Source organism: Danio rerio, chromosome 1 (genome assembly GCF_049306965.1).
Source record: "Danio rerio strain Tuebingen ecotype United States chromosome 1, GRCz12tu, whole genome shotgun sequence".
NCBI lineage: Eukaryota > Metazoa > Chordata > Actinopteri > Cypriniformes > Danionidae > Danio > Danio rerio.
Window position 1 is genome coordinate 15,373,474 of NC_133176.1, and position 12,848 is coordinate 15,386,321.

The window sequence follows — 12,848 nt, forward strand, 5'->3', positions numbered from 1 at the left end:
TCTCATAGTTTTCTGTTGTCCACCTGCGAGAATAGATGCCGTTCCTAATATATCAATTCGAGGTGTTGGTTAGGACAAAAACTCCTTTTACTATGGAAATATTCCTTATATCATGTGCTGTTGCTTTTATTTAGAACACGACTTAAATCAGTCTTAAATCAGCCTTTAGGCTCGACAGTCCGGCCCATTATTGATGTCGTAAATCTGGCAACCTGATCTTGCACTCCTGGTTCTAAACAAACGCAATACCTAATTTAACCACTGGATGTCAAAATTACATACTGCATCTTCAGGTGCAAACAAAGTAATTCCCTTTCATCACTTCTCCAAAATCTTTAGTTTGTTTGTCTTTAATGCCACGCCAACATAATTTCAAGGAAGGAAAAGTTATAATTTAGCCAAATTATAAGTTGCAAAAAAAATTTTTTTTTTTGCTAAAATCTCTAAAACTTTATGTCTCAACTGTTTAACATAAGTATAAATATTTGTATATGTATTTGGCTTAAACTCTTCAAAAGAGTTACCCGAATTTAAAAAAAAAAAAAGTTCTCACATAATTAAAACCAGAACAATCTAATGAAACAAGTTTAATGGACAAAGGGTTTTGCCAAAAAAAAAACATGTTAAAGGATCTTCTTCTTGTATTAAATCAGTAACGATTTTTCTAAATTCTCATTCATGTTCATCAAATAATAGCATGTGCATTAGAAATTATGCTGCATGGTTCATCTTTTTTGGGCATCAAACTCGTTCTACTAAATGTACATGAGGACTGAGTGAATAAAAGAGTTCTATGAGGAAAAAAAAACATTACATACTATGTCTTCATGGCATCAAGGATGTTTGTTTTTCCTCAATTAATCGCAAAGAGTAAATAGAGGACGTCAAAGAGACAGACAATGAAGATTGTTAAAGTTCCTTGGTAAATTCCCAGCCAGATTGCCAAAGCAACACAGTCACAAGGTCTGAGCAGGGACGAAGAGGGGTGTGGCAAATAAACGCGACACACACACACACACACACACACACATACACACACACACACACACACACACTCCCTCACAGATGCATCTGGATCATGTTATGCGCAAATCACACAAAATGACACGATTCTTTCAACTTCCCCATTAGAGCTTTGCCCAAAACTGCTGTTCTAGAACAATTTGTGTCCTTAAATATAAAGAAAGCATCTAAAATTTCTGCATAAGCTACAATAACATGTCATTCTACACTTTGTGGCTGAATAGCTCGCTGAGTGTACAGTTACTTAAAAGTATATGTTTCAATTCAACACTTGCTAAGTTATTAGACAGCATCACAAGGAAGTTCAAGCAGTAACTCATCTGTTTCCAACCTATTGTTCCTGGTGTAGCACAGGAATTCCTTGTCCGTTCGGAGATGTATTCCAACTTCGCAGGAAACAATCCAAGCCTACTACAGTCCACTTTAGCCATGACTCCTTGTCCTTGAGAAATCTTCACATTCCAACAAACTGACTCCACGTACGACAGGCACTTTCCCCCGCACAGCAGCATCAGAGAAAGACTGATTAAGGAGCGAATGAGAAAAGCGCACGTAGACTGCACGCCAGAGCTGTTGCACACTATTGCTTTCATTTCCTGTTAAGTCGTCCACACCTGTTTCACTACGTCTTCCTTCTTCAGTGGCTCTGTATCTTCCCCTTCTCTATCTTTCTATCATGCTCACGTCTCCAGGGTGAGGCAGTGTTTGAAAGTTGGACTCAGCATTTTGTGAGGCAGGATCACATGGTCAGAGCTTTCCGAACAGGCGTCACATGACCAGGGCACAACGCTGCTTTTGTGTCCTCAACAGACTCTCCAGTGATGCAACGTCCCACCTTTAGAAACACACACACGCAGCAGCAGCGGACGCCAAAATCAAGCCTCCACCCAACAGTCCTCCAGATGCAACAAATTATTCCACAATGAGAATCTACTGACCTCAGCTTTCGGCCAAAACATGTCACCTAACTGACAAAAAGCCACTTCTGTTTTTACTAGATTCAGTTCTTCTGTAGTCTTTAGAAGCAAAGGTATATTTCACAAACAACATCACTTACAGATCCTAGTTTCTTTTCTGTGGTCTAGAGGTATTATAAAGTTGATGACGACAACACTGTCATATCAAACTGTGAGATATGTGAACTTGCTGTATTTGAGGTGCTCATTGTTTTTATAATGTTTTTAATTTTAAAAGTGTAAAATTGATGTTATTACTTGATTCTTCAAGCTACCAAACAGAAGTGCTCTGTTTATTAACAGTTGTTGATTTTTAAAATAAGCTGAATTAAAAATTAAAAATGATCTGTTTCTTCACTCTTCTTTATTATTTTTTATGTGTTATAGAAGTATCAGATTGGGTTTCTGTATCAGTAGATACTCGAAATCAAATGACTCTAAGCAAAAAAAAAAATCTGAGATCGGAACATCCCTAGTTTCAGCATCAATAACGCAATGTCTGCATTCGCAATAATTAGTTTAGTCAGCAATGAAGACATGACTTATTACTACATTTAATTATTCACTCACTGTACCTGAATATCTGACTACTGTTTGCCTCTCCAGAAAACCATAACGCACTGCTTTTTACGTTTTTTTTTTTTTTTGCTCCATCTTATTAATTTATGCTTGCAATTTGTTTGATTCACTCCGTTACAAAATGATCCGAATCAATCTAAATGAATGATTTCAGTCCAAATAGAGCTATTCGACTAATCTGCTGAAATCGCAATATATATCAGAGAAGAATAAAATAACGATGTCAGATTTTTCGTGCATAATCATAATAATAAAGAATATCGTGCAGCCCTAGTTTATCAGAACAAAAGAAACCTCATACTGGTTTGGAAAAAGGATAAGAAAAAGATGACAATTTTTATTTTTGGGTGAACTGTCCGTTTAAGTCATTTGAGATCAAACAGATCAGATCAAAGCCATATTAAGGAAAAGCGCTCTAAGTTATTACACATTGCGATTTAATCCATCACTTTTGTCTGCTTTCAACCACTTGATTTCTTTGAGGGGAGGGTCTTTGGGTGTGTGTATGTAGGGTCCTTTTCTGATCTGTTATAAAATGAGCTCACGGTTTATAAATATTACAATGAAAAGACTAGAGACGGAACAGAAAACAGAGAAAGCAGCAGCTTTATTTTCAATTCCAATAGCTACAGTTAAATTCACAAATTGCTGTGAGTTTGTGTAATCAGGAGGACTAGTGACAGAACATTGTACTTGGAATATCAGATAATAAAATAAAATATAGTCCAGCTAATGTGTTTCAACACATCCCAAAATGTTGCAAATTAGTTCAGTAAAATAGGTGGTCTTCAGTGACTATTTGAACAAATGGGTTTACTATCCAACAGACAAGACCAAAACATTTTAGAGCTTGCTTACAATTGTACTCATTTAACATTGTCTAATTGTGATCAGTGACAAAATGTATTCTTAATATTAGGAGGAAAGAAATATTACAAGTCATAAAGCCTTGTGACTAACGCACTGATATTATTTAACTAAAAGTTCAACATTGCAATATGCTCTTAAGGAAAATAGTTATTAAAGATATTTATTTGTTTGATATTACAAAAAACAAAGACCAGTATTACATAGATTAAACTAATATATTAAAACATTAGTAATTTTTCATTATCACTCATGCATAATAATGCAAACTGTTACTCCACTCTTGCTCTAAATTTGTAGTTTTACAAAAGAACGTGGTTTCTTTTTTTAATAATATGACTCAGTCACTAAAAGATCAGATGGAAAACAGAGAAATCTGTGCATGAGTCAGCGGAGGTCAAATATTTGGGCCAACGACAGAGCAAATGTTGACAGACCTTGTACAAAATTGGTTCACCAAGCAGACAAATTTTCCAACATTCAAATTCTGCATGCCAAATGACAGGTTATGTTCAGGCAATGGTCACAAATCAAGCTTTAAATAACCAAAGCAGCACAAAGAATGCTTTCTGTATCTGATAAGAGATGTGCGCATTAACAAACTTTAATAAATCATTGACTTCATGCCAAGGTACAGTTTTCCCTACCAACTGAAGCTGACCTTTTATGCTTATAATATATATTTACACCAGATCTAAGCTACAGAATAATAAATGATAATAAAACTAAAATAAAGCAACTCATTGCATCACAGCACAGATGGAATACAAATCTGGTTAGTTAGTATTGACTAAGAACTTAATGTGCCACTAATCTTATATTTTTTTAGGGTTTAGCATTTAGTTTTGAATCTATGCTATAATATGTTTACATGCAGCCATGGTCAAAAAACCAAACATGTTTTTGTTGCAATAGACATATTTCTCATCACTCTTATTTCCTGTGACTTACAAACTGTGCTGTAAACAAAATGCCCACGTCTAAATTTTAGCTCCGATGGCATCCTAAATCCTCATTGATTTTACCATACCAATTGAAACAGAGTCCAATGATCTAGAACTAATTTATCAACCCAAACCCCCAATGTCAGCACAAAATGAGTAGGATGTGTCACAGTGGTGCTTTTAAAAATAAGAACCAATCTACTTATGTTGAGCTTATGAACATAATGGCCAATCAGATGCGTTTCGATTAGTCACTGCAAAAAGCAGAGTTGTGCTGAGTGCACATGCTCAGTTACATCAAATTGAGCTCAACAATTCTCTCCTTAATTAACAAAGTGCACATTCATTACTAAAGGAGATTCAAGTGCTGTTCACACTAGTGAGTTTTCATTTTAAAATATAAAGGCCTACATTTTGTTACGGAACTATGCCTGGTATTGATACATACTACTCCAAAACTTGAGTTTTGAAAATGCCAAGGACAACTAGGACAACTACTTATCCTCAAAACTGGTGTCCCATTTCAGTAGACAGTCTATAACACAATCTTTTAAAAACAAAGACACAGCTAATCACAATCACATCTTACTGGTCTTCTGGACTATTGCATATTGTTTCTTGATTTATCAAGCCTCTTAAATATGACTATTTTCCAAACAGTGTATGTAAAAAAAAAATAGGACAATAACCAATTTCAAGATTTACCACGGTTTGGAAAAGTCACAGTTTTAAAACTGCTAATGTTATACCATTCCTGCGGTATATGTATTCTTTTTATGTGTTGTCAATGACTATTTTATTTATTTATTTATTTAGGGCAATAAATATGTCCAGCAGCAAAGGATCAAAAGCTTTTGGTCAGCCCACAATTCAGAAAACATTTGAAAAACTAATTGCTAATGCACATACATCCAAGCATGCTATGGAACAGTGCAGTATTGTTCAATTGGACCAAAGTTTTTGTTTTTACCGAGACATTTAAAAATACCTAGAGTAGCAATCAAATCACAATATCATGATCCTGTGAAACTGTGATATTTTTATCCAAGATTACCATACCATCAGAATCGCACTGGTCCATGCCTAGTCAAGAATAATGCAAAACATACAGTTGCCCAAGAATTATTTTAAAACTGAAATGCACTAATGTAAACATAGCCTCATTTTACAACTTCTGTGATCATAATGGAATTTTCTGTGCCCTATAATACAAGTAATCTCAACAACAAATGATTTATTTTGATATGATGGCAAAACCACAAACTAGACTAGAGTGTTTTTAAATGTCAAAAAAACTCTATAATAAACAACTGAACGAAACAGAATGAGAACAAAAAGATTTTGAAGTGGCTAAATATTCCTTAGATTACAATAAAATCAATAATTAAGAAGTGGAGTGAGGTTGGCACAGCTGTAAAACTATCTGTTCATGCCAATGAAAACTCAGAGGGGGCAAAGGCTTTGTATGCAATAAATCCAGTTCCAAAGAGCACTGAACCACACCCCACTTATTAATCTCAGCACATCTAGAAAAGCAGGGAGACTCAGTTTATTAATCCAGCGTTTATTTTAAACTCAACACAAAATCCAAATGTTTACTTTCCTAACACTTTATTCTAGTGGAAGACTTTAACAATCAAAGCTGCTTTCACTACAAGATAATTTGGCAACTGATATACCTATTTGCATTTACACATCATACTATGTTAAAGTCCAAGTTAGTTCAATGAATCACTGAGATGTGGACTGCGGGAAAAAGTCACATTCAATGAAAGTGTAAAGGAAATACTCACCCTACTCATGGGCATTCAATTGGAAACCCAGCAACGTCTGCATACAATGCACGAGCATGCTTTTACATCCCGCTCTTATTTAGATTAATCTCCCCTATCTTTGACCTGTCCATGCATGCTCATTCGTCTCAACAAACCATATTTCTTTGGCTTTTAGAGCATTTATAATCATATTGTGATTTAGAAGCAGATATGTAGGAGATGTAATTCCTAATGGAGCAAAGAAATCCATTCAAGGCCCTGCACCTTTCAAAGACCTTATCGGTTAAAAATGAGCAACTGCTGATTAGGTAGATCAAAGTCTGCTTTTGTGACTTCAGCGCTTCCCTCCTATTCTAAATAAGGGGTTTTCAATCTTTTAAAAGCCACAGATTTGATTATCCTTGAGCAGGAGAGTAGACCGCAATGCTAAAATGGAAATGAAAATTCCTAAAATTAAATTAAATATATACATTTCATTTTTTGTATATAATTCTATACAAGTTAACATAAAATTTCAATTTAAATATTTCTAAAGCATTCATTAACCATATTAATATAAATATCTACTAATACATTTTAAAAACAATAACACATGCTATTGTTTTAATCTTACTCAATCTAATCTTAGTACTGCATTTGTTTGTTCATCCACTCGTTTATTTTAAAAGTAACATATCACTTATTTGCTCATTCACTCAACTATTTGGCCTATTTTAATCTAATACTGTTCATTTGTATGGCTTGTTTGTTTGTGTTTAATGCAACCGTCAAACCTCCTCCATATTTTACCTTGGTATCCATAATTACTGTGCATAATAAAAAATTAAGACATAAGGATCAGACAGTGTCACCAAACTGTTGACTTGTGCCTAAATCATTCAGAAACTGAATACCGTATACGCAACCTTAAGTTTGAGGTATTTGCTTCTCTCGTGGTCACCTTTTTCAAGCACAATTTGCAAATCGTCTCATTCGTATTTATTCTGCTTTTTCATTCTCATTCAGTCAATACCTGTAATGCTGCCAAACCGCAGAAGTTTTTTTTTTTTGAGACCAGGTTACTTTGTGCACGACTCGCCATCTTTCCCTACCTCTCTCTTACTCCTCCATACTCTCCCATGATGAAAGCCACGCCTACACATTTTTAGGCATTAAAAGTTTTAAAGGTTTTTCTTTCATACATTGGGCATAATTTTATGTGGTTAGTTTATTGTATCCAGATCCCATTCTCTTTGTTGTTATTAACATTTGAACAATTTACTGGTTTTAAGTCCAAAGGAGGTACTGGACAAATCTTGAGGTCTGTCTATATTGCTACTATTATGGTATAGTCTGCTTCCTCATTTCCTTTGACTGCACAATGTCAACAAAACATGAACATTAAAATTAAAATCCTCCAAGATGTTTTTTTTTTTTTTTTTTTTAATCCACTTGTCAAGTCGTGGCGTGTGTAATACTGTTTCCGGGTCCAAGCCACTACTTATTTGAATTGAGAAAATATTCGTTTACGGCCACTTTTTAGTCCTATCACACATTAAAGTGAATTTAATATAAAATCAAAGGATACACATCAGTCTCTTGGATTACAAGCATCACAAATACCAACATTTTAACAATTTATAAAAATTAATCACTTTCTGGCCATCTGATATGGATATATACATTGTGATTGTGATTTCCGAAAACATTACATGTAACAAACGTTTATTATTACCATTTGATGAGTCTCCACATACAGTTTGATATAGCACTTGGACCCGGAAGCTGCTTCTATTGACGTCACACTTAACAAGCGGATATAGTAATATATGGTGTCCGAGAGAGCTTAACGTGCTGCAATTTAAGAAAACACATGCACTTACAAAAAACGCCAGCAAATTAAGAAAAGATCTACGCCTGTTTGACAGCACACGTGCTGCAAATCCTCGCAATGCAATGCGCTGCATTCTCCAAAAAATGTATGAAACACACTGCATTCTCAAAATGCAAAAAATTTACAAAAACATGCTGCATTTCTCACAACACAAAAAGAAACAAACACAACGGAACCATTTCAAGGGAGCCCAAAAACATGATGGACACTGCTATGCCGAGAATTTTCCTCAGTGAAGCTGTAGGTGATATTTGTTTATTTTAATATCCCGATTCCCTTGTCTTTAGGATTTATTAGCCTAAATAACCATAACATAAATAGCCGGGTCCGTCACATTTTAGGGTCTCCAAGAAACATTTGCAGAGCGTTTTTATAAAATGTTTGCTTTGTGAGAAAATGCAGTGCATTTTATTAATTGCATTGTGATGATTTGCAACATGTATGCTTTCAAACAGATAAAGATCTTTTATGTAATCGCTGGCATTTTTTGTAATTTGCACGTGTTTTCTTAAATTGCAGCACGTTAAGCTTTCTCGGCCACTGTAGTAATACAAAAGTTTTTACATTTGTTAAGAAGAATAGTCAACATTATCTACCACTGGCAAAAATTTCTAAAGTATTTATTAATTTTATTTTGCATTACATTTATATTTAGTCATTCAGCAGAACCTTTGTCCAAAGTGACTTACAATTGAGGAGGCATTCAGTGATTCATGAAGAAAAGGCAACACCCAAGAAGTGCTAATTATACAAGGAAACTGTTAGTGCTAGGGTAAAACCCTGCTCACACTGTGAGATTTCAGCCATGATTTTGTCATCTGAGACTAATTTGGGAAATCCTAAATGATTTCTGAAATCCTAGGCGAAAATCGATAATCTTTGATTGTTGGTTTGACATGTTCACTGACAGCCGCTTGGTGCCCGTTGCGATCAGATTTCACTTTTCTGCAGTGTGACAACAGCTGCAATGAGCGTCAATCCAAGAACCAATGGCAGTTTCGAATTTGATGATGCAATCCATGCGACAATTCAATTGACAGCAGGAAAACGTCAAAACTTTTTTATTTTTTTCTGGTTTTATTATGGAGACAAGCTGTGCACAAAATTGCCGTTACAGATAGTTTACGTTTGCTGCGAAGAATAATTTCACAGCGTTGGATAGTGAAAGTATCCCGGGCCGATGACGTCAAACTCCGGGAGCATTCTCTTTTATGTTTGTCGCATCCTCATTGTAGTTCAGTCTGACTTTATGACAGCTGAGATCTGTGACATGGGAGACTTGTTCGTGCAGTCTGATCCTATTCTTCAATGCGGAAGTGCGCTCGTTTTTGCGATTGTTTTAGAGCTTCCGATTCAGCTGCCAATGGGAGAAATTACTAAGAATAATAAACGACAGGAAACTGTCAAACTACTCTCTCTACAAACAAGTGTTTGCATGGCTATAGAGACAAAATAGAATAATATAAGCAAATATCAGTTGGCAACATCAGGCAGCAAAACAAGCTGTTTTTAATGTCTAAAAATCGATGGAAGTGAATGAGATCGGAAGTCTCGAGCCAAAAAGATTGTGCCTGCTCAAACGTCGAGAATAAAGTGAATAGAGTGAAGAATGTTTCTACAGGTGGTTTGCCACTCACCTGTGTGAAGCACACTTCATGAATGCATGGTGTTTTGCTAGAGATATGTCTGGTGCAAATTTGCAAAACTGGTGCAAGTGTTGGTTAAAGTGGTAGAGATTAAACAGTGTGTTTTCTACAGGTGATTTGTCAAGCCCACTCAGTGAGGTGCACTCATATTTGAAATAGGTCAATTTCAGTATTTTCTGACACATTATTGAGGTCAAAAATTATCTCTCATGGTTATTAAATGGACATATGCTAACAATAAACCAGTTCTTTTTAATACCATTACAACCCCAATTGTACAATATGTAAAGATCAGTAGCCTAGATAGTCAATCACCCCTTGCCAAAGGAATTGATCAAATTGTAGAAGAAAAGCTTGTGGCATGATTTCAACACTAGAGTAATGCCTTGCTTATAAGATCGTTATCAGACTTGTCTGCATTTCACAGTAACAATTACATGTCAGCAAATACAATCCTGACATTTACCATAAGCGTGCATGTAACATCACTGTTTACACCAGTGACTACAACAAAGTCCTGATCCTGCACTACTCTCTCCAAATAAGTGGGCGTCACAATATAAACCCTAAAGGAAATAACACAAACCGATGTTATCTCAATCCCTTAAAAGGAAAACCTACACTTAAAGTATAGATGTACTCTATTAAGGAATAAAGACAGCTTTTTTTGAGCATAAACCTTGTGAACATCGAACATCTCTGACACAACTGCCGTGGATACATTACAAAGCTAAAATATAAATCTCACATAAGCTAATTTAATTTTAAAACCCCTTACTTAAACAAAAAGTCACATTTTAACAAGAAAACAGATGTATGAACAGCGTAACGTTACATGGTTATAGTTGTCAACTCTGCTAGCATTTAGCTTAGCCAGTCTGCAAAATGACGACACATGCGAGCTGAAACACAACAAATGCAGCCACTTCTAAACATATAAAAGAAAAAAATACTTGTCTACATTTAAGGCATGCTCTTTATATTGCAAAGAGAAACTAAAGAGCACCGCAAAGTGCCTCATTAGCTTCGTTACACAGAGCTAAGCTAATACAACCGCAGAGTCCCTGCTAATGCTTCTTCGGGGTATGGGTGGCATAAAAGTAGATTTCTTACCTTAAAAAGCTGATTTTCCGAATAAAACCCACGCTCTGAGTAGGTCTGGTTTACACAGATATAAGAAACATGGAGTTTGGCCGCGGTGGTGTGTGAGAGCCCGTCAGACTGTTGTCGTTAGCGGCTAAACGCTAACACACCTGATCATCACATACACATATATACGGGTCTCTCCAAACAGACACACTGAACTAGTTCACTGACTACTGATGATGATGATGATGATGATGGGCCTCCAGCACTACCCACTAGTGCAAGTCAAACCAGACTCTATGATGATCAGGCACAGAGGACACGATGTTGTGTTTGCAGACTGTATCCAGCTCAGAATCATAGCAGTAAGACACCGACCGAGAGAAAGAGAAAGAAGATAAAGAGAAAGAGAAAGAGAGAGAGAGAGAGAGAGAGCCCACACCCTCAGAAGTTAATTACTGCCTCGATGTTTAATGAAATAATAAATAATCAAAGACAGTGTGTATTTGGTGTTGTTTTCATAATTAATGATATGTCCATTTAAATCTTTTAGCTATATTTTGGTCTTTATCATTCCTATTTTGTTCTCAAAATATTGCAGTATATGTAGTGTTGTAAGCACAGTCATGTCATAAAAAGTTTTACACTTAAACCCGCAAGTTTTTAGGTCCTTAACAAAACAAAATACAAAAACAAAAGCCTCTAATGATAGCTAATATTAATTTTATATGTTTACCACTGGAATAATGAAAGCAAGTGTGTGGCAAGGCACGTGCTGTTATAAATCACACAACTGAAACAAATTTCAATATTTATAACCATTCTTCATTTTTCGTCAGAAACATATAAAATGTTTTAGCAGAAAATACTAACAGTAACATTTATACAATAATGTAATATGTTGAGCTCATGGATGTACTATACTATGAGTGATTAATTAAAACATATAAATATGTAGATGTGTACATTTGTTTAAACTTACAGCATAAATATTAGCCATATAGGCTACACATCAGTTTCTTTATTCAAATACATATTTGTAATTGTGTGCTGAGGGTGCTTCAGCATCCCCTGCCGGAAGCTGTGAAATTTAACATGACATGACTAGCATTATAATTTTTTATCATTATAATTTTTACTATCATTATTATTATTATTATTATTATTATTATTATTATTCATTTTATTATTATTCATTTTGTTATTATTATTCATTTTATTATAATAATTATTATTATTATAATTATTATAATTAATATTATTCATTTTATTATTATTCATTTTGTTATTATTATTCATTTTATTATTATTATTATTATTATTATTATTATTATTATATTATTTTTTATTATTATTAAAATTTGTACAATTACTAATAAATTGTTCAAGATATTTTTTTCAGTTTTTACATTTTATAAAATGTGGTTTGTGCCAGAAAATAAAAAAATAAATAAAAATGAATCTTATGTGAGGGACATAACTATGTTTAAATTAGAATAGTTGAATATAAAAACCCTGCCCCCAAACATATGTATATCAATTTATAATAGAATACACACAATTTATAGATTACCTTAAAACCGGACTTTTATTGAAATTTGTCTGCAGTTTAGTTTGCATCAATAGTTTTCAGAATATTTGGAAAAGTACAGATTTCCAGCAAATATGTCGTAGCTACAGATCTGGTAAAGACTTGGTGAAAGGGGTGGTTCTTTTTTTCTTCAAAAGTGGACTTTTTTTTTTTTGCAGTTATTCGCCTCATTTCTATTTAACTGTGGCTAAAGTACTCTATTTAAAGATATTTTAAGCACTATTTTTAGCTGGATTAGTTTGACGGATGGTCATCATAGTCACAATTTTTGATGTAAGAATATATTTCCTAAAGTTTTAAAATAAGTTTTATAATAAAGAAAATGTTAAAAACAGTTGAAGTCAGAATTATTAGCCTCCCTGAATTATTAGCCTCCCTGTTTATTTTTTCCCCAATTTCTGTTTAACGGAGAGAAGTTTTTGTAACACCTTTCTAAACATAATAGTTTTAACAACTCATTTCTAATGACTGATTATTTTATCTTTGTCATGATGACAGCAAATTATAT

At 34.4% G+C, this 12,848-nt stretch overlaps 1 protein-coding gene across 2 annotated transcripts in view; it reads right to left on the bottom strand.

Annotated features, from left to right (window-relative positions):
• Positions 1-11,121, bottom strand: part of elf2b (E74-like factor 2b (ets domain transcription factor)) — a 31,594-nt gene extending 20,473 nt beyond the window's left edge. Inside the window, exon 1 of one of the 2 annotated variants that reach the window (XM_005159828.4) lies at positions 10,777-11,121. The gene's annotated coding sequence lies outside the window, so the exon portion shown is untranslated. The remainder of the gene's footprint in view (positions 1-10,776) is intronic. The other variant, XM_073921267.1, reaches the window with a different exon arrangement.
• Between the last annotated feature and the right edge of the window lie 1,727 nt (positions 11,122-12,848).